The sequence below is a fragment of the Pleurodeles waltl genome, chromosome 1_2, assembly GCF_031143425.1.
Source record: "Pleurodeles waltl isolate 20211129_DDA chromosome 1_2, aPleWal1.hap1.20221129, whole genome shotgun sequence".
Lineage (NCBI taxonomy): Eukaryota > Metazoa > Chordata > Amphibia > Caudata > Salamandridae > Pleurodeles > Pleurodeles waltl.
Window position 1 is genome coordinate 237827442 of NC_090437.1, and position 6000 is coordinate 237833441.

Below are 6000 nucleotides of genomic sequence, written 5' to 3' on the forward strand. Positions count from 1 at the left end.
ACCCACTTGACTCTTGCGTCAACTTGGAAAGAACACTGCTGGGGCATCAGGGTGGATATACACAGGCACCTCAGGGGGATGGGGAATGAGGGGGCACCTCAGCTGGAAGATGGTACAACACTACTGGTCCTGGAGGGGGCTACATGCCCTGTGTGATGTACTAGGGAGTGCAAGGCCACAGTCTCTCAAGTGGGTGGTTTGCCCACTGCTTGGTCCTGGGGAGTACAAAGACACAGTCTCTCAAGTGGGTGGTTTGCCTACTGCTTGCTCCTGGGGAGTGCAAGGCCACAGTCTCTCAAGTGGATGGCTTCTCCACTGGTTCTCGAGGGGCCATTGTGCCCAGTGTGCTTCATCCTGGCAAGGAGGGGGTGAGTGGATGGCTTCTCCCACTGGTTAGGAGGGGGGTTTGTGCCCAGTGTGCTTTATCCTGGCAAGGACGGGTGAGGGGATGGCTTCTTCCACTAGTTCTGGAGGGGGCCTTGTGCCCAGTGATGCACTTCTTGGGTAGTGCAAGGTCACAGTCAATCACCTGGGTGTTACAACCACACGATTTGCAGTGTTCAGGATGCATTATAGTCCATGGAGGCAGGACTACAGTTCGTCCGCCAATGGCGATGGCTACGCAGTGGTGGCAGTGCCGGTGCCGGTATCGGGGCTACCAATGGTGGGGGGGTGGTTCCAGCCCATCCCCTGCAGCCTCAAACAGCTGCCCACCGGGGCTTCTGCTGCTGGCAGTGGTGCTGGCAGTGGTGCTGGCAGCGGTGCTGGTGGCGGTGCTGTTGGCGGCGCTGGCAGTTGTGCTGGTGGCGGTGCTGCCAGTGGTGGGGGTAGGCTCCAGCCCTTCCCCAGCAGCCTCAGACAGCTGAAGTGCCATGGTTGGTGTTGTGGGCTCAGATTCAGTCCCAGCACCAGGCCTCCTATCCTTCCTGCCTGAAGTGGCAGGCCCTTTGGCCTTGCCCTTGAATTGTTTCGGTGCCTCCTTTCCCTTGTCATGTGTTGGTGCCTCCTTGCCCTGCCGCCTGTTGGTGCCTCCTTGCCCTTGCCATGTGGTGGTGCCCCCTTCCCCTTGGCAGCTGGTGGTACATCCTTGCCCTTCACCTTTGCAGCTGGTGCAGGCACACTGGCAGTGATGATGGGAGTGTCCTTGGAGCCGCTCACACCTGCAGTAGCTGCCGAAACAACTGCAGCCATGGACTGTGTGGCTGAGGTGCTAGCCTGGGTTCTGCCCACCCTGGCCTACGTGAAGGACGGGGGAGAGGGATAGGGAAGAGGTCAATGGTGGAGAGGAAAAGCTTCTTAGGGACACTGGGTCGGGAAGAGGGTGGAGGTTTGGGAGTGGAGGAAGAGAGAGTGGTGGTTGGAGGTGTCTGTCTGCTGTGTTTGGATGCAGGTACATGGGCTGGATGCTGTTGTGAGGGGGTGGCTGTTGGGTGTCTGAGTGCTTGCGTTTGTGTACTTTTGGAGGAGGGGGCACAGACACAGTGGCAGAGGACATAGGGGACGTCTGCATGGATGTGGCGATGGTGACTACCAGTGAGGGGTGTGTAGTGATAGGCCTGCTGGTAGTAGTGCATGATGATGTAGTGCATGCCGGTGTGAGTGGAGATGGAACTGGGAGGGAGGTGGTGGTGGAGGAGGAGGGGGACACAGTGGAAGCAGTGGATGTTGTTGTGTCTGCATCTGGATGGTATTTGTGTGAGTGCCTGTGGGATGATGTGTGGTGCTTGTGTTTGCCTGAGCCACTCCTGTGTGTTTTCTTGGGTGTATGCTGGTCTGACTGTGTGCTTGGGATAGGTTTGGGTTGAGGGAAATGGGACTGGGTAGAGGAAGTTAGAGGGGGGAGGCTAGAGACAGGAACAATGGCTGCCATCAGGGAGGAGGCCAGAGCCTGGATTGATCTCTGTTGGGCCACCATGCCATAGTGAATGCCCTCCAGGAATGCATTTGTTTGTTGCAAATGCCCTGCCATCCCCTGGATGGAATTCACAATGGTAGACTGCCCAACAGAGATGGATCGCAGGAGGTCAATAGCCTCCTCACTCAGGGCAGCAGGGCTCACTGGGGCAGGGCCTGAGGTGCCTGGGGCAAAGGAGATGCCCAACCTCCTGGTTGAGCAGGCACGGGAAACACGCTTGGGGGCTGCTGGGAGGGCTGTGCTGGTACAGGGGTGGCAGCTGCACCTGTAGTGCTGTCTGCCACCACTAGGGAGATTCCATAAGAGGAGGTATCACTTTCAGAACTATCCTCTCCTGTCTCTGCTGTGGTGCTCCCCTCGCCCTCCGTCCCACTGGTGCCCTCACCGTCGGAGGATTCGGCCTCCTGGGTCCTGTTGGATGCAGCTCCCATCATCGCTAGTGGAAGTACAGGGTGACACAACAAAAAGGGGGGAATAGACAAAGGAAACACTTGGTCAATGGCAGCACCAACACCACCGTTGGTGTACACAACACACTCACACACAGGGAACAGCCCTACGCACTAGGAAAAGCACTACCATGCACAATGCTAGTCACCAGCCCATGGACAGGAATACCTAACCCCAATTGCTGCATAGCTGAGACCCACAGAGCCATGCACAATAGTGGATGCCCATTAGCTTTGATGGAGGTGGATTTCATCATCCCCTGCCCCACATGGAACCTACCCTGCAATGTCCGGCCTGGCCAGGGGCACTAACAAGCCCACATCCTCTACCCGGATTCCACCCCACCACAAGCAAGTAGTATATTTGGAAACTGTACTCACCCCCTTGTGGCTGCTGTGATGCCCTCAAGTGCCCATCCAGCTCCTGATAGGCCACCACCAGTATGCGGAACATCAGGGGGGGTCAGGGTTCGACGGGCACCCCTTCCTCGTTGGAAGGCCGTCCCTAGCTTGGACTCCGCCATCCTCCTTGGCCAGCATCTTAGATCCTCCAACCGTTTCCGACAGTGGGGGCTCTGCCTCCTGTAGACCCCCAGGGTCCGCACATCCTTGGCGATGACACGCCATATACCCTTTTTTTGATGGCCGCTGTTAAACTTATGGCCCAACATATCCCTCCCATCGCCTTACTCACATACATTGGCCACCATACATGTAGCACGCTGCCCAGGACCCCTCAACCACCCCCCCTTACACGAGGCTATCACACACAGCTGTCCATGCATTCATGCCCCATACATAGTGTTCACAATGTACTCACCTGTTGGTCTAGAGGCCCATATAGCATTCTTTACTGGGGTAGGACCCCATTCACCAGTCTCTCTAACTCCGCAATGGTGAAGGCAGGGGCCCTTTCCCCAGTGACTCGAGCCATGGTCGCTTCCAGACACAGGTCACAGCAGCACTTGCAATGTAGGTCCTCTCCTGCTGAAGGTCAGGTAGCAAGTGAGTGAACAGATCGAAAATGGCGGTCACATCCACGGAGGTGCGTACCGTCACTGCCGGCATACATCACCAGTGGCTACTGTACCCCATAGGGCCCAATGACAAACAATGAGGAGTTGCACGGCGGTACTCGACCGCTTCCCACAAAGACGCACAACGGCAGCGGCATTACATAATTTTCACATGTCCCTCCTAACAGGACAGGTGGTCGCCATTACAGTGGGGGGGCAGGCCATGGCACCTAACTGCATCACAGCACACATAGGCACATTTTGGGGCTAAACATCAACATACTGTTTCTTTCACAACATGCAATGCACTGTACATTTAGGAAATGATGAAAACTGACCAGATGCTCATCGTTTTGCCCCCTAGATTACAACTGCTGGGGATGAATAGGAGATGGAGGCATCCCCCTATTTACAGGCCCCTAGTGGAATTGCCAACAATGGAGGACAGGCACATTATCCTCACCTACAGACTTAATAGGGCCACAATCCAAGAGCTGTGTGCCCAATTGTAGCCAGACATGATCTCAGTTATCCGTCACCCCACTGGGATCCCCCCTCTTGTCAAGTCCTATCTGTGCTCCATTTCTTGGCAACTGGCTCCTTCCAAGTGACAGTGGGCTTGGCAGCAGGAATGTCACAACCAATGTTCTCAATAGTGCTAGCCAGAGAGTTTGTGCCCTGATGAAACACATGCGCAGCTACATCGTTTTCCCCAGCTGGAGGATTTGGCCACAGTGAAAGCTGATTTCTATGCAATGGGACATATCACCAACATCATTGGAGCAATAGATGGTACACATATTGCCTTCCCCCAGCCTCCTGGAGAAATGAACAGGTTTTCAGAAATCAAAAGAGCTTTCACTCTATGAATGTGTAGATAGTGTGCCTGGCGGACCAGGACATCTCCTATGCCAATGGAAAGTATACTGGGTCTGTGCATGATGCCTTTATCCTCAAGAATAGTAGCATCCCATATGTGATGGCTCAACTCCAGAGGCACAAGGTGTGGCTGATAGGTGAGCCCTGGTTTCCACCCAGTGGGTGTTGGTGTATGGGTATTGGGTTGGCCCTAAGAGTTAGTGTCTGCCCAGCTGGTATCCCTCGGTATTTGCAGGTGACTCTGATTACCCCAACCTCTCATGACTACTAACCCCAGTGAGGAATGCCAGGACAAGGGAAGAAGAATGTTTCAGTGAGGCACATGGGCTGACAAGAAGAATTATTGAGCGCACATTTGGCATCCTGACGGCCCGGTTTCAGTGCCTCCATCTAACAGGTGGTTCCCTGTACTACTCACCCAAGAAGGTGTGCCGGATCATAGTGGCATGTTGCATGTTGCACAAGAATGTATGTCGGAACCACGCCTGCTGGAACAATGCATGCAATGCATGCCCTCGTCAGCAGCAGGCTGGACTACGGCAACGCACTCTACACAGGCATCCCAGCAAAAGACCTACTACGCATCCAACGTATCCAAAATGCCTCTGCCCGGCTGATCCTCAACGTACCCCACCACAGCCACATCTCCCACCACCTGAGAAACCTTCACTTGCTCCCCGTGGACAAAAGGATCACTTTCAAGCTTCTTGCCCACGCTCACAAAGCGCTCCACGACACCGGACCAGCCTACCTAAACAACAGACTCAGCTTCTACACCCCCACCCGTCAGCTCTGCTCCACTAACCTCGCCCTTGCCGTCATCCCTGCATCTGAATAAAGACCTCCGGCGGCAGATCCTTCTCATACCTCGCCGCCAAAACCTGGAACACCCTCCACATCAACCTGCGACAGACTCAAGACCTACTCACCTTCAGAAGACTCCTCAAGACCTGGCTCCTCGACCAGTAACACCAGCTCTCCCCCCCCAGCACCTTGAAACCCTCACGGGTACGTAGAGCGCTTTATAAATCCAATGATTGATTGATTGATTGCCTGAACAATGAGGTCGGAACAACGACCTCGTTGTTACCACTAATGCCTTTACCACGAATGACTTAACAAAGTTTTTTCGTTGTAAAGGCATTCCTAGTAAAGGCATTAGTGATAGTCATGCATTGTCCCAGCATGCGTCCCCCCTGAACCCCTACCACCACCCCTAAAAATTACCGCGACCCCCTTACCCTCTCCTAAAACCACACTAATCCCCACCCTTGCCACTAAAACTACCCCAACCCCTCACCTCCGCCATAAAATTACAGCAACCCCCACCTTACCCCAAAACCTAAAACAACCCCAACCCCCACCCCATCCCTGAAACCTAAAGTACCCCAACCCCCACCCCTAAAACTACTCCGAGCCCCCCCACCCTGCCCCTAAACCTAAACCCCCAACCCCTCCACCCTGCCCCTAAAATTACCCGACCCCCAACCCACCCCTAAAACCACCCCAACCCCCACCCCTAAAACACCCCATCCCTAAAACCTAAACTACCCCAACCCCCACCCCTAAAACCACCCAAACCCCATCCCTAAAACAACCCCCACCCCATCCCTAAAACCTAAACTACCCCAACCCCCACCCCTAAAACCACCCCAACCCCTGCCCCTAAAACTAAAAATACCCTGACCCCCCACACCGCCCCTAAAACTAAAAATACCTTGACCCGACCCCCCATTCTGCC